The sequence below is a fragment of the Thermobia domestica genome, chromosome 16, assembly GCF_964235325.1.
Source record: "Thermobia domestica chromosome 16, izTheDome1.hap1.1, whole genome shotgun sequence".
Classification (NCBI taxonomy): domain Eukaryota; kingdom Metazoa; phylum Arthropoda; class Insecta; order Zygentoma; family Lepismatidae; genus Thermobia; species Thermobia domestica.
Window position 1 is genome coordinate 9,681,610 of NC_137469.1, and position 23,353 is coordinate 9,704,962.

The following is a 23,353-nucleotide window of genomic DNA, read 5'->3' on the forward strand; positions in this document are numbered from 1 at the left end:
CAATTCGTTTAATCATTACAAAAGAGCACAGACACAACACAGGCACTGCTAGCGTCACGCAATCTCGCACAGAGCAGGCAGACAAGCCACTGACGCGGTCTGACCTTGCAGAGCGGCTCCCCGAGTCGTCAGCGCTTCATGCGGCGCAAACGGGTACCACTTTCCGGATGGCCCTCGTAAAATATATCACGCTCTACAAACCAAACTCCTACATGGTGAACATATGACACAATTATTTATTTTTCTATTTTAATTCTATTTGTAATACTCTTCTACCACCTTAAACTTTGCTTTCTTTCAATTCTTTTAATTAATTAATTAATTAATTGGGGTCAACTAATAAACAGCTGTACACGACTTGTAAAAAATATGCTGACTAACTGCGGGTGCACGTAAAAAAAAAACTGTTGGATTTCTCTCCCCGACTCACTTCAAGTGTGAATATTTCAGTCACAGGAATTTCCTGGACACATTCAAATTGAGCGCTACGATTTTTCAGTTCTTTTCAGTAGAGGCGCTAATGTGATTGCTAAATTGTAAAAGTGTGCGTTTGGTGGAGAAAAAGCGAAATACTTGGAGAAGAGGGAGGGAAAAGCCACCTTAACATCGTTTCTCAGGACAGAGACCTACTCGTTAAGCGGGATCCAAACCTTTACCCGGGTTTATACCTGAGGCACATAATAACTCGATCAAGTATCAATGCGGGACCATGCTCGCATGTATGTTAGCTATCAAGCAGGGCACATGAAAGCACACATTTGTTTTATTCCATTAGTTAAAGTTTCTCCTTTCTTCTTCATATTCACAGTTTTGAATGCTTCCACTTGTTTTATTTTATTTTACTATCTTTTTCATTTTTCTTTATTTAAATACATTTTTCGTAATTTTCACATTTCTGCTCAAAATAGTACAGATACTAATATATAATAGTAAGACGTTTTACGTCAACTTATACGAGGTGGTATCAAAAAGTTTCGATTCTAGTTCTGTAACACGCCAACAGATGGCAGCGCAAGGCTGCACGCAGAGCCACAGGGAGCACCGATCTTCGTGTGCCAAGAGACATCGTCCTGTGTAAATCGGGAGCAGTGTAGCTGATGCTATTTCTGACCATGTGCGTTACCACGTCTACGAATTTATCATGGATGGAAAGTTAGAACAGCGAACGAAGGTAAAATTCTGTGTGAAACTGGGCAAAATTGAAACTTGTGATATTACCTCGTACATTTGTTCCCATTACATTAATCGATTCTTTCTATTCGTTTCTAGAAAGGAAAGCGTACAACTATTCCCTGTTCAGCGTAAGCTCTAAACTCCGATAAACAAAATATTTGTATCCTTCCGCTTGTCAGAAATACGGTTGGCTACTGATGTATCACTTCCACTCTCCCACGAGAAGGAGCAAATTATACACGTGCATTTTGACAATACTGTCTTCTGTTGTCCAGATACTTGCAGCAGCAGCAGAAAAGAAAGGAAAAACTCGAAAGATAAAAAAAAAAAAGTATTTGAATTTCGCTGTTAAACAATTGTTGCTTAGTGAGTAAAGGTTTACCTTGTTGATGTTTCACCACAACAGTCGCTGAACCGGGATTCATGTAAGACATCTTTCAGACTTAAAAGCAGAACATGCCTCCACAGTTAAATTGGCGCCATAATTACTGCGCATGCTTAGTGTTTATTTCTATTGTTTCATTAACCACACTCGATTGCAGTATCATTAGATTATACGTATTATATTTTTGTCATTTATAATAATATAGTAGTATTATATGGAGATTCACAGTAGAAGCAATAATCAAATCATATGAACTATTTTGCGGAGGAGTACCAGCGTCGGTAGGCCAACAGCAAATCAGCGAGATTTAGTTTCACGTGGCTTTGTTTATCGCAGTTTAGAGCTTACGCCGAACAGGATTTTAGTGCTTTCTCTAATATTAACACTAGTTTTACTACCTTCAACTCAACCAGGACTTACGGCTGAGTAGCATAATCTGGTTGCTTTGAAGGCGAGATATTAAGATGAGGAAGGACCTGTTCTGTGTGAAGTGATTTTGCATTACGGTCTATATACAGGGTGTTACAAAAATGGGTTGCAATATTTGGGGAGCAGATTACTCACACCAAAAGAAGAAATAAAATTTATATGGATCTGTGCTCAAAAGAGGGTAGTTTCAGAGTTATACAGGCTGTGGCCGAAAGTCTGGACCGGGTTAAATATTTGACAAATTGTAAATGCAGTCGATCCGAGGTCAATTAGGATCAATGTTGGTGGGAGGTGGAAACATTATGACGTGGTTAATGTTGTCGTCCGCCATCTTGATAGCCGCCATATTGGGATCAAGTTGTTTATTTTAAATGACAAAATGGTCACGTCACATATTAAACAACATCATAGTTTGAAGAGAAATCTAACGGTGAAGTTATTTTTCCAAAATCTGCAACGGTTTTGAAGTTCTGAATGGATTTAGTATAGGTTATATTATCTTCTAGACTTAAATTTTGTTATGTGTGGAGCATGGTATGGAAGGAAACTGACTGTCTCTTTTTTTCTTGTAGGTAAGAAGGGATGTTAACTCGAGAGGAAAGAATTGAAATTATCATTTTGGCTAGAGGACGGAGTTCAGTAATAATAGCAGCCCTCTTCGATGAGCGACATCCTAATCGCGAGCCGGTGACAGACTGTGCTGTACGAAAACTAATCCCCAAATTCAGGCCAACAGGAAATGTTGATGATTTACCTAGATCAGGACGACCACGAAGTGCAATGCTTCCAGATAAAATTTGTCTAAAACATAACACAACCTATCCTAAATCCATTTAGAACTTCAAACCTGTTCTAGATTTTGTAAAAATAACTTAGCCGTTGGTTTTCTCTTCAAACAAGGAGTTCTCTACAAACTTAGCGTTGTCCTGTAACAGGAGTAACCCTTTGCGATTCGGAAGTACTGACTCCACAGTTTCCAGGTTTTCTTGAACACGGCTCAACTGCTAACAGTACACTGTTGCATTGATGCTCTGACCAGCTGGTAGCAGTTCCTGATGTACGATGCCGCAAACAGTATACCAATCACACAGGAGGACCTTCTTCTAGTGCAGTGCTGATTTCGGCTCTTGTGAAACCGGTTCATGGGATACTAATCAATAATGACTGCGCCATAGAGCCTTGTACCGGACCCACTTCTCATGTCAACATCCTGTCCTGAAATGACCCCTTCTTCAAACGAGACAGCAAAGAAACACAGGTGTCTGCTCGCGTTCCCTTCTGGCCCGGAGTCAAACCATTGGGACCGTTCGATCCAACTTGTAGGCTTCCCAAGTTGATGGAGGTGCTGCCGAATGGTTTCTCCACTCACAGTGAATTGTAGTCCCAGTTTCTCACATGTCTAACCACTGTTCGTCTCAATTGCTTCCCGCAGATCTTCATTTTGTACATGTGTTGGTCTTTAAGCACGTGATACGTCTTCAAGTGTTTCGTCACCGTCCTTAAAGTTGTTAAACCACCGCTGAACTGTCCGCGTGGTAACGAGACCCTCACCAATAGCCTGGCATATCTTCTACCCCGCTGCAGCGGCGTTTGACTCAAGTTTGAACTCGTTCAGCATACACGCTCTTATGAAGCACTATTGAGGTCCCATGTTAACTCTGTCCTTACGCAAATTGACGGTGTAACTGGACTGCCAGAAACAAGGTGGTGTGTTGGATATATCCACGCCAATAAGTAACCTTCGCCTTATCTCCATTCGGATTCAACTCACAGTGTGAGGGCCAATTGAACACGAACTTCCACAGGAAGCGACAGAACTTTCTTGGTTATCTTTAAATTTATTTATGTTATTTAATCATGAAATTTTTGTTTATTTATGAAATTGTTTTTATTTATGTTAATTTATGAAATTGTTATTTATTCATGTACTTTTCTACAAGGGTCACCCGGAAACAGAGAGGATCGTTTTTTCTGTAAAACATGAATGACAAATAGTGTATTGAAAATATTTACAGAGTATCTTACAGAAACCTACTTTACAAAACATTTGCCATACATAATGCGTTCAAACGCTTTCCATAGCACGATGTCAGTTTTTTTAATACTGTGATTGTAATATGTTGATGGTAATGTAATCCACCATGTACAGGGTGGGTGGAAAATAACTAATTATCAAAAAATTGTTATAAATTCTGTAATATTGGTTCTTATTCATTAGAAAACCATTTACATGTTCTTCGTTACATAATAGAACAAAATAATATGTTAAATTTCAAAATATGAATCTGTGTTGTTAACTAGCCTCCTCAAACTGCCAGGAATACAATTGATACTTTCCTGAAGGAAATTGAGTTGATTTTAAGTTTAACGTCCCTTTCAGCAGCAAGGCTAAATGAGACAGGACCTACTGATTAACATGGAATCCGAATCACATGAGCTCCAGCCAGGAATCGAACCCAGGTATCCCACACCACTGAAGGAAATTGATTGGAGTGTTGGCAATTATAACCTCTTGAATCCGTAGCTTCAATTCCTCCAGTATTAAGGGTTTAAACTTGCACACTTTCTCCTTAGTGTAGCCCCACAAGAAAGAAAGAAAAAAAAAACACGGAGTAAGATCTGGACATTTTGCTGGACATTCGTGTGGTCCACGCCGCACAAGCCAACATCTAGGAAACTCTCTCATGAACAGATAAGAAGTCTGCTATGTTTGTTCACATTGCGCGTGCTGGTTTCAGTGGTCAATGATTGAACTAAATGAAGTAGGCAATGTGAAATATTATATACTAACGCACCTTTTTCAACATGAAATCAATAATATTATAATTTTAACAGAGCATTAAAAATGCTAACGGTTTTATAACCAAGCGTCTTTGAAGTTTATCACCTAACCTTAATGCAAAGAAGGGCCATTTCACTGCAGACTGTAGCGTAATTTACTTACGACTCCTCAGCTTGAGCCAAAGAACGAGTTGATGTAGACATGAAAATGAACGCTATCGATTTGATTTGATCTGATCTGATGTTGAGTTTAGCGTCCCTTTTAGCAATGGGGCTATATGAGACGCGAACCTACAGCTTAACGTGGGATCTGAAACACATAAGCTCCCGCCAGGAATTGAAACCGGATTTTTCCACGCCAAATGAACGCTATGAAGCTTTCGGCCCTAAACATGAGTAAAAAAAAAAAAATGTGAATCCTCTGAACTGTGAGATATGCATTGTGATAAGAGTATTGATTTCCACTCGTTCAAAAACTTGAAAGACCGTCTGTTCAGAAAGTACTTCTTCATTGCTGATGAAATTATGACCCTTTGTATACACTGGCGGCAATAGAACACAATAAAGAAATTAAAAAAAAAAAAACTGGCATCACGCAATTGTAAGTAATTGAATGTGCATTGGAGAAAATACTGAACACTAGAGTGCGATATGAAGTTTCTGTTCCTGTTATAAATGAGAAATAAAGAAATGTTGTTTCCAATGGCACTAATGCAGTAACTTGTGCATACATGAGTAATGAGAATTTTCTAAATAGTAAATATTCAGCTGTCATACGTCGAGCTTAAAATAAAGAGAGAAAGAGAGAGAGAGAGAGAGAGAGAGAAACTGTGAGTGTAATCTTTTCTCACAATAATCACTGGATTTTACTGCCTATTGTTTTGGTACTCAGTCACTATGCCGCGTTTTTTTGAACTCTCTATATGAGGTCATCAAGGCCATTCCTCTTGTATTTCCACAAAAGGACCTTCACATCAACATTTTAAATTTTAGTCCAACTTTCCATATGACTTACTCGTATTGTCTGTATATTACTAGAAACAACTTGAGTTTCAGTTTTAAATTTTCATCTACTGAAATGTCGGTAATTTTCTAAGATTGCATGAGCGAAAATGCAAGAATACATAGTACCTAATAATGGGCTATAAAGTAATCAGTATTAAAATAAAGTAGATCATTTGGAAGGTAAATAAACTTACTTTTGGTTGGCGTAATTAACCTGTAAATTACGGTTGCTAACTGGCTGGTATTTTACCGGATAGTTCGGTTTTTGATGTCTTTGTCCGGTGTCCGGTACGACTTCAAAACCGTTCATTTCCGTTCTTCAAAATCGACTTCATTTTAAATGTCCGATAATTTTTTGTGGTACTAGTCCTATTCTGTGTTCTAGTCAGATTATTTTGGAATGACGAAATGAATTGTTTGTGGATGAACATGCTTAAAAAAGCCGAGCTTATAATTCACTTTGATATCGACCTATCGTGCGCGGAATTTGCCTAAAAGTTGAAGGGGAAAAAAAAAACTGAACTTATCAAAACTGCTAAAGATCAATGAAAGCACTGCTTTATCCTCAGCTACATCTTCCAGTCAGTCGTTCTTTCAGAAAAAATGTTCCGGGGGGGGGCACACATAGTATTTCGGGGGACACTGCTGGTACTATTTTGTTTATTATATTATAGACGTATTATTTCGGTCTCGTCTGGGCGGGGCACTCTCTGAGCTCCTGGGGGGACAGTGCCCCCAAAAAACCTGTCTGGAAGAAACACTGCTTTCAATCAAATCATGTGTGCAGATCCACTAAAAGTACGTTGACATTATGAGACATAACCAGCTCCAGCAAAGCTAGTAAGATTTTTTTTTCCAAGTGTATTTTGTGCATGCCATAATTATATTTACTATTCTGTTTTAAGTACCATGTATTATTGATGATAGACCACTAAAATTACCTGTCGACTCAACCATAATTGGAATAAGTTAAGTTTACTAAATGGTTCAAAAGTAACTAAAGTTATTAAATTTAAACTTTGAATCGCTCAATTTTATGTGAGTAACTACTTTCATGTTCTTCACACTTTTGACGAGCCATGATGTCATAATCTTAAGAGTCTTCATCCCGGCGAAATTAAAATAACGGTAATTTTACAGTAATTATGTGATATCTTCAAATAGATAAAATGTAATTGAAACATGGAACAAGACCGCCCTAGACAATATTATTTTGCGTGAGGTACCGTTATCACAAGTCACCTAGCGGCTTTCCGTTTTCAGCTGTTTAGAAACGCGAAAATAAATGCCGATTTTCAAAATGGCTCGAAATCGAAAGCAGATAAGTGAGTCCTGATAACGGTTTCTCGTGTAAAATAATATTGTCTAGGGCGCTCTTGTACCACATTTCGATTATCTTTTATCTATTTGAAGATATCACATAATTACTGTAAAATTAGCGGTATTTTAATTTCATCGGGATGAAGACTCTTAAGAGTATACGTACTCCAGGAGGGTGTCCAGTATTTCCATGTTCAAAAGTTGGCTACCCTACTGTAATGATAATCAAGACCTATGGCGCAATTTGAAAGTTAAACTTGGCTTTGACTGGATATTTGGCACTGAAATGTGAACAGTGTTTTCAGTCCTAATGGTTTCACTTTCTCTTCTGGTTTCTTCTTTCTTTTTGAAATATCAGTCTATGAGTCTTGACTCTACAAACGTATTGAATAATTTGTGTACATTTTGCCTTTAAGAGAAAAATTAATCAGAGGGTATGAAAAAGTGTTCTGGTAAAACATGTTCTTTTGTCCTAATGGGTTTCCTGGTCATATCATCACTTTTTTCGATAAGGGACACACGTTGCAACAATCTTTTTGGGCTTTCATTTATACAGAAATTCATTTTCATAGATAAACTCGAATTCTTCAATACCTGTTTTTCTTTAACTTACAATGGTTCAATCATATCATCAAATCTTGCATCATTAACTCATTTCCCGACGTCACACAATGATGAAATTATTCATATATTTAAATATATTTGATTTGAAGGATCGATATTTGATTTTAAGGATCGACATTTGATTTGAAGGATTAATATTTGATTTGAAGGATCGATATTTGATTTTAAGGATCAATATTTGATTTTAAGGATCGACATTTGATTTGAAGGATTAATATTTGATTTGAAGGATCGATATTTGATTTTAAGGATCGACATTTGATTTGAAGGATTAATATTTGATTTGAAGGATCGATATTTGATTTTAAGGATCAATATTTGATTTTAAGGATCGACATTTGATTTGAAGGATTAATATTTGATTTGAACGATCGATATTTGATTTTAAGGATTAATATTTGATTTAAAGGATCGACATTTGATTTGAAGGATTAATATTTGATTTGAAGGATCGATATTTGATTTTAAGGATCAATATTTGATTTTAAGGATCGACATTTGATTTGAAGGATTAATATTTGATTTGAAGGATCGATATTTGATTTTAAGGATCAATATTTGATTTTAAGGATCGACATTTGATTTGAAGGATTAATATTTGATTTGAAGGATCGATATTTGATTTTAAGGATCAATATTTTATTTTAAGGATCGACATTTGATTTGAAAGATTAATATTTGATTTGAAGGATCGATATTTGATTTTAAGGATCAATATTTGATTTAAAGGATCGACATTTGATTTGAAGGATTAATATTTGATTTGAAGCATCGATATTTGATTTTAAGGATCAATATTTGATTTTAAGGATCGACATTTGATTTGAAGGATTAATATTTGATTTGAAGGATCGATATTTGATTTTAAGGATCAATATTTGATTTTAAGGATCGACATTTGATTTGAAGGATTAATATTTGATTTGAAGGATCGATATTTGATTTTAAGGATCAATATTTGATTTAAAGGATCGACATTTGATTTGAAGGATTAATATTTGATTTGAAGGATCGATATTTGATTTTAAGGATCAATATTTGATTTTAAGGATCGACATTTGATTTGAAGGATTAATATTTGATTTGAAGGATCGATATTTGATTTTAAGGATCAATATTTGATTTTAAGGATCGACATTTGATTTGAAGGATTAATATTTGATTTGAAGGATCGATATTTGATTTTAAGGATCGATATTTGATTTTAAGGATTGATATTGGAGAAACGGTGGCTCAGTGGTAAAGCGCTTACCTCTGATGAGTAGGGTCCCTGATTCGATCTCCGGCCAAGTAAGTCTATTGTGGACAACATCGTGCCCACTCGTGTTTCCTTTCACTTCCTCATTCCACCAAGTATTGCATCATCATTCACTTGCTTTAATTATCGTCTCCCTTAGCCTAGAAGGGCATAATCATGGGATGTTAAACCAGTGGTCGAAGTAAGACGGTATGCGGTGGTATGCCATACTGTCTCTGGTTTTTCAGTGTTGAAGGCATATCGCCTCTGGTTTTTCAGTGATCAAGACATACTGTCATTGGAGGCCCATAAACTGTGAGAATTGAATTTTGATGAAAATTAGTGACAAGATTCAGTTCGAGTTGCTAAGCAACGTAGTAATAGTCACTCAATGCGCAAATGCTTCGTTGAGCTCCTATACCGACGCCATCTTGAAATCCGGTAGGCAATGTAAAAGAATACCCTTTTAACACAAAAATGAAAAAGCTTTTGGTAGATCTGACTTCACCGTTGTAAATCGGGATAAGTCACTTATATGTGGGGGTACTTCCAGTACATAATCGCCATCTTGAAAGGCGCCATATTGAATGGGTCAAATATTATAAATGGCAAGAGGGTCATGTGGGATATCAAATAGTACTGGAATTTACTCCTGAATCCATTTTCTTAAGCAAAGTTTACATATCTGTTTTCACTTCAGAGTTAAGAACTCTCTCACTCACAAGAAAATATAAAAACTGTGCGAGTTATGAAATGCGAAGGTGCGAACAGTTGCAGGGTTTTAACTAATGCAGTAGTAGTCACTTAATGTACAGTATACCAATCAGGTCTTGAGTCTTGTGTGAGAAATCATTAAAATTGAAATGTCCGTAGTGAAAAATGGAATAGCAGCATTGCAACAAATTATACCTATTTCGAAGCGCGATGGAATAGACTGGTGGACGATGAAACACCGTCTGGTGAGCAGAGAATACCAAAAGGATTGTGCAGATATACTGCATTAGTTAAAACCCTGCAGCTGCTCGCACGACCGCATTTCATAACACAATTTAATTCGGATAGTTTATTATGTTCTTGTGAGTGAGAAAGCTCTTACCTCTTAAGTGAAAGCAGATATGTAAATTTTGGTTACGGAAATGGATTCAAGAGTAAATTCCAGTGCTATTTGATACCTCACATGACCCCCTTGCCATTTATTAGGTTTGTCTGCAATTCAATATGGCGCCTTTCAAGATGGCGATCATGCACTGGATGTACCCTCACATATAAGTGACTTATCCTGGACAATAGTGAAGTCAGATCTAAAAAGAGTTTTTTTTTTTTTTTTTTACATTTTTGTGTAGGATATTGTCTACCGGATTTTAAGATGGCGTCGGGTAGCTTCTCAACGAAGCATTTGCACATCAACTGGCTATCACTACGTTGCTTAGCAACTCGAACTGAATCTTGTCACTAATTTTCATCAAAATTCAACTCTACCGATTTATGGACCTTCCTTGTGAGTTAAACTCAAAATTTTCATTTTATGAAATTTTGTCAGACTGTCTAAGCTGATTCTGGGTTTGAATATGTTTATATGGACTTTCTAGTCACGAGCTACACCCATAATGCCATCAAAACCCGGGAAATTTGAATTATGCAGTCCATGAAACGAACGTTTATTTGTACGACAAAAACATAATAACATATTTTCACACAAATCTTTAGTTCCTAAGTCATATCGTAGTCTAATGCTATGCGGATCTAGTTTGTTTGTATATATTTTAAAATTCATTCTAAACCGAACATACTTATCTCTTACTATTTTAATCAAGATAAAAATAGAACATGTCAATCATAATATTTCTGAGCTATTTCTATCAAACATCTAGATGTGTCATTTATTAACCCTTTACCAGAACAACTATGAAAAATACAAGGGCAGAAAAGAGGGTTCTGCTAAAGTCTCACATATTTTGCTAGTGATCTGTTCCCGAAAATTAAACTGAGTTCAACGCATCTCCCAAATATATTGAGGTGCTATATTTCTAGATGCAATAAAATGTCGAACTGGAGATTGTTCTTGTGTCACCAATTCAACGGCCAGTCTCCAGTTATATGATGTATAGTTCGTAGTGGAGTATTTGTGGTATGGAGATAAAGGGTACCCTCATGTCCAAAATGATTGTCGTATATCTACAACTGTCTTCTGGCAAGAATATAATTTGATAATGATTTTGCAGGGTACTTTTAATACTGATACTATGTGTATAATCGGGAAATGTATATTTGTGGCAAATTTTATAGGAAAAGAATTATAAATACGAAAATAATATTAGAATGAGTAAAACAAAATGTTGCTAAATGGACAAGAAAGTTTTATTTTCGTTTTATTGTTCTTATTTACTGCTCTTTTGACATGAAATTTTCCACACACATGTCTTTGTCAATTATACACATACCAACATTCTAAGAAATACCAGGCGAATTCATTATGAAATTATATTATTATAACAACATATTTATAGTCATGCGACAATAATTTTGGACATGAGTGTACATATAATAGAATGTCGGGTTTCCAAGGGAACATCTATTACTGACCTTTAATTATATGGACATCGAAAGAGAACCATGACGACATGAAGAAAAGACAACTATATGCTTCTTCTTCTTTTTTTTAAAAAAAAGAAAGAAAAGAATAAACATTGTTCTCTACGGTAATATACAGGTAATCGTCCTATATTAGGTCAAATGCTGTTTTGAGAAGGTGAAACCTTTCTCTTTTTAAGTTCAGTGCCAGACATTGAAATTTAGAGGATCGTGATATGTAAGGTTATAAGATACAATCGTTAAAAAAAAATATATATATATTATTAGGCCTATTATGCCACACACACAGACCAAACAGCAAGGCTACCCAAAGCTCCACGTGGACGAGTGAAAAGCGTTTAATATCAGCCAACTTAATGAGCAGTTGACACCTTTCTACGAAGGATGAGAAAAGAAATGATCTCTACACTAATGGGTTTATCATTTACCATACTGTTGAAGTGTCATAAACTACACTAATAGTTTCCCAGGGAGAAATCAATTTTTGTCATTATGTAGTATCTGACAGTTCCACCTTGTAATTGACAAACAGTGGTTGGGCAGGGAGTTCGAGAACAGGTATGTATTGACTTAAGGATATGTACTCGATGCTTTGTCTCACGCACAGATGTGCTATGCACAGACAAAATGAGCGACACATATTCAATGAACTTAAGATGTTCGTTACTGAATTCTCTGTCTCTCTGTGTGTGTGTCTGTTATTTGTTAATTTTTAGTTTTGAGTCCTGCATTCGATAGAGCATCAAAAAATATCTGGAATTTTTCGCGTCACTCTTACCGTACCCCAGATATTGGCCAAAAAAGTTCGGATTTCGGGAGATTTAAGAAGCCATATCTCGGGAATCGTAAATCATAGAGAGATCATATTGGTGATGATCAATACCTAAGAGGATGGTGAACATTTTGGTACCAAATGGTAACCGGTGACCGCTGGCCAACTGGCTAGCGTTCCCCAGATATTGGCCAAAAAAGTTCGGATTTCGAGAGATTTAAGATGCCATATCTCGGGAATCGTGTCATAGACAGGTTTTGTGAATTTTTCAATTTTGAGCTCTTCATTTTGGGGATGTGTCTTCATAAAACAACATATCGTAGAACGTTTTAATACAACTCTTAAAGAAAACATGTGAAAAAAAATAGTACTAAAAAAAATTATAAATGAATAGATATATTTAAAAAAAATGTTTAATGAGTATAATAATAAAGTACATAGAACAATTGGTATAAAGTCTGTAGGAATTAATGAGATTTTTTTTTTCGTTCTGGCAATGATCTTGGAGCACTTTCAACTGCTTCATTTACTTATTTTATTGTCGAGTGATAGGAAAGAAGAACATCTGAATATTGGTTATTCTACTTAAATAAAAATGAAATATGATCAAAGCGAACACTTACTACAATTACAGTGTTACAGTTACGGCAATGGTACATTAATTTCATCAGGTAATGAATCTGATAAAGGCAATTGATATGTTGCCGAAACTGTAAGACATATAAAAAAATAATGAGTGTTCGTTGTAGTCAGATTTTACTTTTATTTAAAAGAAAATAGCAATCATGAAATAAATTTAATTATAGCTTTCAACTGATTTAAGGCATCTGGACCAAATGTTAAACTTAATGTGTGTGTGTTTTTAATAAGGTTCTTCAGGAAATGAAGGATTGAATTTTCTCCCTAGTGCCGAAAATAAAAGTAGTTTGCTGTAGTGATCTCGAGGAGTCGTGAAGCTTGGCCTAGTTCTACCAGTTTCACTACCCAATAGTACGCGAGGGCATGTCCCAGTCGTCAATCCCCACCCATAGTATTATGCCAGTGTCGTATCTCGTGCTATACAGAGAACGTCTCTTGAGAATGCAGTGTTGTCAGATTGCCGCTGTTTCATTTTGTACTTATATTTCCTTTTATATTATTATTATTATTATTATTATTATTATTATTATTATTATTATTATTATTATTATTATTATTATTATTATTATTATTATTATTTAATTCCAATAATTGTTAGTGTTAGTGTTATTGCATGTCTTCTAAGTTCGGCAATTGGAGCAGCTCTGCTGTTTTACTTTTTCTCAAGTGTGCATTCGGAAAGCAGCTCCACGAATTGTACCGAATTCTCCCGATGCATCACACGTAAAGGAAAGCAGTTCTATGATTCGTGTAGGGCCCAGGCTTCTCGAGTCGTTGCTGTCACTATAGACAGTAAAAACCAAAGATTTCAAATTTTGGAAAACAGCTAGGGATGGTATCGAGACGAGACAAGACGAGACTTTGTACAGTCTGGGTCTCGTCTCGGTTGATAAGTAGCGGTCTCGGTCTCGACCTCGTCTCGAGTCAAAAATCGCCGTCTCGGTCTCATCTCGGTATGTAAAAGTGCGTCTCGATCTCGGTCTCGTCTCGGTATATAAAAGTCCGTGTCGGTACCATCCCTAAAAACAGCTCTACTGATTTCGTTTCCATTTCATGCACCGACATTCCATTTACGATCTTATACTATGGTATAACTAACTTTTTATGAATAAATTCCGGAAGATATAGATTATTTTCACTGGATGATTTTTTTCTGGTGATTTTCTTAGATGACTCAGGAGATTATATTCATATTTTCATAAAAAGAAATGTTTCAGTGATAACCGCAGTTAGACATTATTTAATTTAAGAAATATGAGGGAGTAAATTTATTTCGGTGGGTGTACATTTTTTTCTAGGGAGTTTTACTTATCAGACATTCCTTTATGTATGTCTGCCTCGGCCACCGACCGTCAAGATACAAAATCTCAAGTATTACTTTATGGGTGACCACCAATTTTGGCCAGGACTTAGAGAGTCAAAAGATAGGAAAATGAGTTTGTTGATAGATGCCAACCATTCATTTGATCCCGAGGTATGCATAATCAAAAATTGGTGCTCTACCTATTTCTACGAAAGTAATTACGAATGTTATCCTTGCTTGATAGTCTATCTGCCACTGCCGGCCTGCTCGGAACGATAGCTTCCTTGCTTCATTGAACGTATTACGGTGTTTTGGACTCCTCCTTAAACTATAGTAAGTCCATGTTACATACAACCTTGCTGCTAAAAAAGGAACGCTACATTTCAACAAACAGAATGGTCTCTTAGTGACATAGGGACCGGGTATTTTAGAACATGACTGTACACAGGAATACACTAGTTGCAAGCTCGTCTTACTTGGTAATTTACAGTTTCAGCTTGATATCATTCATCTTTGTTTTTCTTTTAATTTGTCAATATTTACCTTACTTGTGATTTGATTCTATTTGCCTTTAATTATATCGAACAATTACGATTATCTCACATACAACATAGGCGACTAATCTTCAAGGGTATTGATAGGTCTCCCAGGATTATAACGTTCAGTTTTGAAAATGAAGATCCCTGTATATCGTGTGAATGTCAGAAATAGGATTTTCTGTAGGAAATTTTTAAGATCTTTGTGAAATAATCACACGGTAACTTTTGAACTACCAAATATTCTCCCGTGATCGGCACATCCAATTAAAATCAGAAGGAAATCCCGTGGATATGTCTATTATCTTCAATGTTTGAACTGTAACAGGCATATTCCATCGAAATGCAAGGGAAATTCTATGAATACTTTTACTAACCACTGTGACAGGAACATCCCATTTAAATCCAAAATTAATTTCATGGATATTCCCATTATTCTAATGTTTCTAGTATGACAGGGACATCCCATTGATATCCAAGACAAATCCTATGAATATTTTCATTGTTTTTAAAGTTTCCACTGTGACAGGCATTTCTAATTGAAATTCAAGGTAAATCCCGAGAACATTTCCATTATCGTTGAAGTTTCTACAGTCACAATCACATCCCATTGCAATTTTAGGAAACTCCCTTGGATATTTCTATTATCCTTAGGCTATTTTTTAGACAGAAGCATTTATCGTAGCAGATGTGCGGTCAAAAATCTCGTATAATATTCTGTGGCATCAAAAGTATATGCTGCTTTTACACGGTAGCATTTTGATAAGCATCTTGTCGTGACGTAAAACAAATCACTGGAGAAGAGCGCAATTATGGCTCCGAAACTAAAAACAGAGATTTCAGTCGCTATTTCTTCTAAAGCCCTTTGTCGCATATGATTATTATGATATAAAGGACTTCTAACTTTGTACAAACAAAGATGCTCTTTATATTTTTCAATCAGCATAATAATAGCATCCTTACTTCAACTCATTTTTCTTTAAGACAATTCAATTTCCCACACAAAACAAAGAGCATGGATACGTGGCACAAAATCTTTCACTTCTTTTTAACACACCGCTGCAATCGGACCAGAAATGCTGGAGAAAACGCTACCAAATAGAGCAGGCTCTATCGACAAGAAATGGCATAGGATATGCCATGGCATGGGAAATGCTATAGCATTTGGTACTTTACACAGGAGGATATCGATGATACGATTTTTGTTACGATAAATGCTTGCGTCTAAAACTAACCTTATACTGTTTCTACTGCCAGTCTAAATGTCCTAGGACAGATGTAAGATCTATGAGATATTCAAAGGTGATAGCGAGAAGCAGTTTTTCTTTTATTCAATACCGCAATAATAGATTTAATCTCCGAGTTAATTCCTCTACTCCGTCTCCCTTAGTCTAAAAGGTATAATAATGAGACGTTGAGCAGAAAGATTTTCATTTTATTTTTAAATTTTTCTATTGCTAGTGGAAGTAGCAAAAAATCTACTACCACACTTGTTCCAATGTTGATTTCTATGAAGCGGAAATAATAATAATAATTATTATAAATAGGAAAAGACAAAGAGCTTTTTTGGTAATAGATTTGTCAACCAAAAGATAGATTCTATATACGTAGTTCTTACTGTTCTATCAAAACCGCAAATGTTAAAAACTAGTGAAAATTAAGAAGAATACTGATTATACACAACATTTGGAAAGCAAGAGATGAATAAACTAAATAACTACGCCCAATGTCCTGCTAATTCTCGAGCCTGATGGCATGCATTTTCTTGGCTAACCTTGGAAAATGAAATGAAATCGTTGAGTTTTAAGTCCCACGGTTATGCCGGTTAGGCTAAAGGAGACGGTGATGATGAGTAATGAATGAAATGGTGGAATGAAGGAAGTGGGAGGAAACGGGAGAACGCTGAGGAAACCCTCCCACGGTGTTTGTCCACCACAAAGTTCACTTGGCGGAGGCTGAGATCGAACCCGGGACCCCAAGCACCAGAGGTGAACGCTCTACCACTAAGCAACCGCGACCCCGTGGCTAACCTTGGGATCAAGTGTCATCGAGGATAACACCAATAAGCTTAACGACCCCGAAAACTATTGACATTTTATTTTTGAGTTCTTCTCACCACTATGACGATGAAAGCCGAATTTGAACTTAAATGGCATTTGGATTGTCACTATTCATCTCAGCGTCTCCGTAAACTATGAATTTGTAAATAATATATATCGTTTTCGATTATTTTGTACAAGTCACCTTTAGGGGTGCCTTACCCCCACTGTATTTTTAACAGACTGTAAATACACTATTTATATTTTTAAATAAGTTTATACACCGAGTTTTATCTTCCTAACATGAGAAGCAATTCAGATATTCTATTTTTGGTATTAATTTTAAACTACTTTTTCCCCTGTGACACCGTTCTACCCTATGGATATACATAAAAGAATTTGCAAATAACCTATGGATTTGTATACCTGAAAAACAAACAAACACTTTTGTATGTAACTAGCTGAACCTGCGCTCTCTACACAGCGCATCATTTGCATATGAACATAAATATCCTTCTCATTCATCACAACATCTGTGCATGTCCCTTTACAGACACAAGTGATAGAAGTCTTGAAAAAATCGGCAAGGCGTATCATAAAGGGAAGATTTTATCGATTATTTTTTTCTCAATATCTCGCACCGTTTCCAAAATTTGAACTTACTTCCGGTTGGAGTTTCTAATCATGCATGACCAGTGTTTTCTTTCTTCTTGCATGCAGTATGTAATAAGCAAATAACTTACATACACAATTAATTATAATGGCAGTTATATACGGTGTTCATTGGACCAAACACTCCAAAAATAATGATTCAACTTACACTGGAGAAATGGTTATCCATCCTTTTTCATTATTATTTGGCCATGAAACAAATGCCTGAGACATATGCAACCCCTATATACAAGTGTGGTGTTGGAATGTATAACGCGTAGGATATGATGCTTTGTTTGTTTTTTTTAATTTCAACACTTCCACTGTATCCGTAAAAATGTAATAAAGAAATAATGGCCATGTTTTTTTTTTTTTTTAAATATTCAATTAGAACTGGACAATCTACGCAAAATTTCCAATCGATCAATGAAAAAGTCATCTTTCTAGAGCCTGTAGTTTCCGAGATCTCATTGTCGATATAGTCCATTAATTGTAGTCTCCTTCGTCCCCTCCCTCTCTTTCCTGCCACCATACCCTCTAGCACGTCCCTCATGATACAGTTCCTTCTAAGCCAATGTCCCAAACAGTTTCTCTTCCTCTTCTTAATAATATCTAAAATTGTTCTTTTCTCCCTCACCATTTCTAATACTCTGTAGAAGTCCCTCATGATACAGTTCCTTCTCAGCCAATGTCTCAACCAGTTTCTCTTCCTCTTCTTAATAATATCTAAAATTGTTCTTTTCTCCCCCACCATTTCTAATACTCTGTAGAAGTCCCTCATGATACAGTTCCTTCTTATCCAATGTCTCAACCAGTTTCTCTTCCTCTTCTTAATAATATCTAAAATTGTTCTTTTCTCCCCTGCCATTTCTAATACTCTGTAGAAGTCCCTCATGATACAGTTCCTTCTTAGCCAATGTCTCAACCAGTTTCTCTTCCTCTTCTTAATAATATCTAAAATTGTTCTTTTCTCCCCTGCCATTTCTAATACTCTGTAGAAGTCCCTCATGATACAGTTCCTTCTTAGCCAATGTCTCAACCAGTTTCTCTTCCTCTTCTTAATAATATCTAAAATTGTTCTTTTCTCCTCCACCATTTCTAATACTCTGTAGAAGTCCCTCATGATACAGTTCCTTCTTATCCAATGTCTCAACCAGTTTCTCTTCCTCTTCTTAATAATATCTAAAATTGTTCTTTTCTCCCCTGCCATTTCTAATACTCTGTAGAAGTCCCTCATGATACAGTTCCTTCTTAGCCAATGTCTCAACCAGTTTCTCTTCCTCTTCTTAATAATATCTAAAATTGTTCTTTTCTCCTCCACCATTTCTAATACTCTGTAGAAGTCCCTCATGATACAGTTCCTTCTTATCCAATGTCTCAACCAGTTTCTCTTCCTCTTCTTAATAATATCTAAAATTGTTCTTTTCTCCCCTGCCATTTCTAATACTCTGTAGAAGTCCCTCATGATACAGTTCCTTCTTATCCAATGTCTCAACCAGTTTCTCTTCCTCTTCTTAATAATATCTAAAATTGTTCTTTTCTCACCCACCATTTCTAATACTCTGTAGAAGTCCCTCATGATACAGTTCCTTCTTATCCAATGTCTCAACCAGTTTCTCTTCCTCTTCTTAATAATATCTAAAATTGTTCTTTTCTCCTCCACCATTTCTAATACTCTGTAGAAGTCCCTCATGATACAGTTCCTTCTTATCCAATGTCTCAACCAGTTTCTCTTCCTCTTCTTAATAATATCTAAAATTGTTCTTTTCTCACTCACCATTTCTAATACTCTGTAGAAGTCCCTCATGATACAGTTCCTTCTTATCCAATGTCTCAACCAGTTTCTCTTCCTCTTCTTAATAATATCTAAAATTGTTCTTTTCTCACTCACCATTTCTAATACTCTGTAGAAGTCCCTCATGATACAGTTCCTTCTTATCCAATGTCTCAACCAGTTTCTCTTCCTCTTCTTAATAATATCTAAAATTGTTCTTTTCTCACTCACCATTTCTAATACTCTGTAGAAGTCCCTCATGATACAGTTCCTTCTTATCCAATGTCTCAACCAGTTTCTCTTCCTCTTCTTAATAATATCTAAAATTGTTCTTTTCTCCCCTGCCATTTCTAATACTCTGTAGAAGTCCCTCATGATACAGTTCCTTCTTAGCCAATGTCTCAACCAGTTTCTCTTCCTCTTCTTAATAATATCTAAAATTGTTCTTTTCTCCCCCACCATTTCTAATACTCTGTAGAAGTCCCTCATGATACAGTTCCTTCTTATCCAATGTCTCAACCAGTTTCTCTTCCTCTTCTTAATAATATCTAAAATTGTTCTTTTCTCACCCACCATTTCTAATACTCTGTAGAAGTCCCTCATGATACAGTTCCTTCTTATCCAATGTCTCAACCAGTTTCTCTTCCTCTTCTTAATAATATCTAAAATTGTTCTTTTCTCACCCACCATTTCTAATACTCTGTAGAAGTCCCTCATGATACAGTTCCTTCTTATCCAATGTCTCAACCAGTTTCTCTTCCTCTTCTTAATAATATCTAAAATTGTTCTTTTCTCCCCCACCATTTCTAATACTCTGTAGAAGTCCCTCATGATACAGTTCCTTCTTAGCCAATGTCTCAACCAGTTTCTCTTCCTCTTCTTAATAATATCTAAAATTGTTCTTTTCTCCTCCACCATTTCTAATACTCTGTAGAAGTCCCTCATGATACAGTTCCTTCTTATCCAATGTCTCAACCAGTTTCTCTTCCTCTTCTTAATAATATCTAAAATTGTTCTTTTCTCCCCCACCATTTCTAATACTCTGTAGAAGTCCCTCATGATACAGTTCCTTCTTAGCCAATGTCTCAACCAGTTTCTCTTCCTCTTCTTAATAATATCTAAAATTGTTCTTTTCTCCTCCACCATTTCTAATACTCTGTAGAAGTCCCTCATGATACAGTTCCTTCTTATCCAATGTCTCAACCAGTTTCTCTTCCTCTTCTTAATAATATCTAAAATTGTTCTTTTCTCCTCCACCATTTCTAATACTCTGTAGAAGTCCCTCATGATACAGTTCCTTCTTAGCCAATGTCTCAACCAGTTTCTCTTCCTCTTCTTAATAATATCTAAAATTGTTCTTTTCTCCCCCACCATTTCTAATACTCTGTAGAAGTCCCTCATGATACAGTTCCTTCTTATCCAATGTCTCAACCAGTTTCTCTTCCTCTTCTTAATAATATCTAAAATTGTTCTTTTCTCACCCACCATTTCTAATACTCTGTAGAAGTCCCTCATGATACAGTTCCTTCTTAGCCAATGTCTCAACCAGTTTCTCTTCCTCTTCTTAATAATATCTAAAATTGTTCTTTTCTCCCCCACCATTTCTAATACTCTGTAGAAGTCCCTCATGATACAGTTCCTTCTTATCCAATGTCTCAACCAGTTTTTCTTCCTCTTCTTAATAATATCTAAAATTGTTCTTTTCTCACCCACCATTTCTAATACTCTGTAGAAGTCCCTCATGATACAGTTCCTTCTTATCCAATGTCTCAACCAGTTTCTCTTCCTCTTCTTAATAATATCTAAAATTGTTCTTTTCTCCTCCACCATTTCTAATACTCTGTAGAAGTCCCTCATGATACAGTTCCTTCTTATCCAATGTCTCAACCAGTTTCTCTTCCTCTTCTTAATAATATCTAAAATTGTTCTTTTCTCCTCCACCATTTCTAATACTCTGTAGAAGTCCCTCATGATACAGTTCCTTCTTATCCAATGTCTCAACCAGTTTCTCTTCCTCTTCTTAATAATATCTAAAATTGTTCTTTTCTCCTCCACCATTTCTAATACTCTGTAGAAGTCCCTCATGATACAGTTCCTTCTTATCCAATGTCTCAACCAGTTTCTCTTCCTCTTCTTAATAATATCTAAAATTGTTCTTTTCTCCTCCACCATTTCTAATACTCTGTAGAAGTCCCTCATGATACAGTTCCTTCTTATCCAATGTCTCAACCAGTTTCTCTTCCTCTTCTTAATAATATCTAAAATTGTTCTTTTCTCCTCCACCATTTCTAATACTCTGTAGAAGTCCCTCATGATACAGTTCCTTCTTATCCAATGTCTCAACCAGTTTCTCTTCCTCTTCTTAATAATATCTAAAATTGTTCTTTTCTCCTCCACCATTTCTAATACTCTGTAGAAGTCCCTCATGATACAGTTCCTTCTTAGCCAATGTCTCAACCAGTTTCTCTTCCTCTTCTTAATAATATCTAAAATTGTTCTTTTCTCACCCACCATTTCTAATACTCTGTAGAAGTCCCTCATGATACAGTTCCTTCTTAGCCAATGTCTCAACCAGTTTCTCTTCCTCTTCTTAATAATATCTAAAATTTTTCTTTTCTCCTCCACCATTTCTAATACTCTGTAGAAGTCCCTCATGATACAGTTCCTTCTTATCCAATGTCTCAACCAGTTTCTCTTCCTCTTCTTAATAATATCTAAAATTGTTCTTTTCTCCTCCACCATTTCTAATACTCTGTAGAAGTCCCTCATGATACAGTTCCTTCTTAGCCAATGTCTCAACCAGTTTCTCTTCCTCTTCTTAATAATATCTAAAATTGTTCTTTTCTCCCCCACCATTTCTAATACTCTGTAGAAGTCCCTCATGATACAGTTCCTTCTTATCCAATGTCTCAACCAGTTTCTCTTCCTCTTCTTAATAATATCTAAAATTGTTCTTTTCTCACCCACCATTTCTAATACTCTGTAGAAGTCCCTCATGATACAGTTCCTTCTTATCCAATGTCTCAACCAGTTTCTCTTCCTCTTCTTAATAATATCTAAAATTGTTCTTTTCTCCTCCACCATTTCTAATACTCTGTAGAAGTCCCTCATGATACAGTTCCTTCTTATCCAATGTCTCAACCAGTTTCTCTTCCTCTTCTTAATAATATCTAAAATTGTTCTTTTCTCCCCCACCATTTCTAATACTCTGTAGAAGTCCCTCATGATACAGTTCCTTCTTAGCCAATGTCTCAACCAGTTTCTCTTCCTCTTCTTAATAATATCTAAAATTGTTCTTTTCTCCTCCACCATTTCTAATACTCTGTAGAAGTCCCTCATGATACAGTTCCTTCTTATCCAATGTCTCAACCAGTTTCTCTTCCTCTTCTTAATAATATCTAAAATTGTTCTTTTCTCCCCCACCATTTCTAATACTCTGTAGAAGTCCCTCATGATACAGTTCCTTCTTAGCCAATGTCTCAACCAGTTTCTCTTCCTCTTCTTAATAATATCTAAAATTGTTCTTTTCTCCTCCACCATTTCTAATACTCTGTAGAAGTCCCTCATGATACAGTTCCTTCTTATCCAATGTCTCAACCAGTTTCTCTTCCTCTTCTTAATAATATCTAAAATTGTTCTTTTCTCCTCCACCATTTCTAATACTCTGTAGAAGTCCCTCATGATACAGTTCCTTCTTAGCCAATGTCTCAACCAGTTTCTCTTCCTCTTCTTAATAATATCTAAAATTGTTCTTTTCTCCCCCACCATTTCTAATACTCTGTAGAAGTCCCTCATGATACAGTTCCTTCTTATCCAATGTCTCAACCAGTTTCTCTTCCTCTTCTTAATAATATCTAAAATTGTTCTTTTCTCACCCACCATTTCTAATACTCTGTAGAAGTCCCTCATGATACAGTTCCTTCTTATCCAATGTCTCAACCAGTTTCTCTTCCTCTTCTTAATAATATCTAAAATTGTTCTTTTCTCCTCCACCATTTCTAATACTCTGTAGAAGTCCCTCATGATACAGTTCCTTCTTATCCAATGTCTCAACCAGTTTCTCTTCCTCTTCTTAATAATATCTAAAATTGTT

The 23,353-nt window shown here is 35.9% G+C and overlaps 2 protein-coding genes across 3 annotated transcripts in view; one reads left to right on the forward strand and one right to left on the reverse strand.

Moving 5' to 3' along the window:
* Positions 1-23,353, reverse strand: part of LOC145672905 (cytochrome P450 4C1-like) — a 323,535-nt gene that overhangs the window by 248,973 nt on the left and 51,209 nt on the right. The window lies entirely within an intron of this gene.
* The window catches only part of LOC145672906 (cytochrome P450 4C1-like), a 151,792-nt gene continuing 140,425 nt past the window's right edge, over positions 11,987-23,353 (forward strand). Inside the window, exon 1 of one of the 2 annotated variants that reach the window (XM_081742107.1) lies at positions 11,987-12,104. The gene's annotated coding sequence lies outside the window, so the exon portion shown is untranslated. The remainder of the gene's footprint in view (positions 12,105-23,353) is intronic. The other variant, XM_081742108.1, reaches the window with a different exon arrangement.